The sequence below is a fragment of the Pyxicephalus adspersus genome, chromosome 3 (genome assembly GCF_032062135.1).
Source record: "Pyxicephalus adspersus chromosome 3, UCB_Pads_2.0, whole genome shotgun sequence".
Lineage (NCBI taxonomy): Eukaryota > Metazoa > Chordata > Amphibia > Anura > Pyxicephalidae > Pyxicephalus > Pyxicephalus adspersus.
Window position 1 is genome coordinate 109,225,407 of NC_092860.1, and position 950 is coordinate 109,226,356.

Genomic DNA, 950 nt, shown 5'->3' on the forward strand with positions numbered 1-950 from the left:
CTTTATTATCCTCACTCTTCCACATAGCCAAGGCCCAGGAAAATTTCCCCCCCGCCCCCCCCCAATAACAGGGTTACACTTACATCGTATTTCCTTTATTTTACTCTACATTTGAAATATGCACTTTTCTATGCAGTTATTCTCTCCCTGTCATGCCAAGCTAAAAATAACACACATTGTTAGACTAACATGAGCATAGTGGTTGAATGTGTTTATCTTGTTGATTGGGAAAGTAGGTTTGTTAGAATTTGTATGGACTTTTGTTATACATTATTTATTTTTTATGTATATGATATATTAATATATTTTAGTCTATTTGTTCACTTGCACTGTGGGAAAAAAATGTGTAAGATGTGTTTATATTATGTAACCTATTTGTTAAAGCACTGTTCTACTGTAAACCCCGTGCACAGATTTTCACTTCTCTGTGAGTCATCTGTGTAATTACTAGCCTGTTCTAAAAAGGCGTGCATAAATTATAGGGCCTTAGGTACAGGGGTAATTTTTATTTGTTCATTTCCTGTATGTAGTTAAACTTGTCTATGTTAGAGACGTGCATTTGATACCTCTATTAGTGTACAATGGTTCAAGCTACATGTTAAGTTGTGTTTCCTGTTGATCATTCGTATTCGATCATTCGCAGTTGTGGTGTTAGCTAGTTGGATTCCATAATTTACAGATACATATTTTTATTTTCTTGATTGAAAAAGAAAGTAAATTAACATTTTTACACAGCAACAATAACATGGAGATTAAAATGTAATAAACTACAAAGGTCCCCACACTCCTACATTACACAATTTAACACACATTATAAGCACAATATAACACAAGAGACAAGAGCTACCATGAATAATTCTAAATGTTGACTAACAGTCAATTAAAGTTTACTCATGACTTAGAACTTAATAAAGTTCTGCCTTGAATTCTTAATTTAAAGGACCTACTAC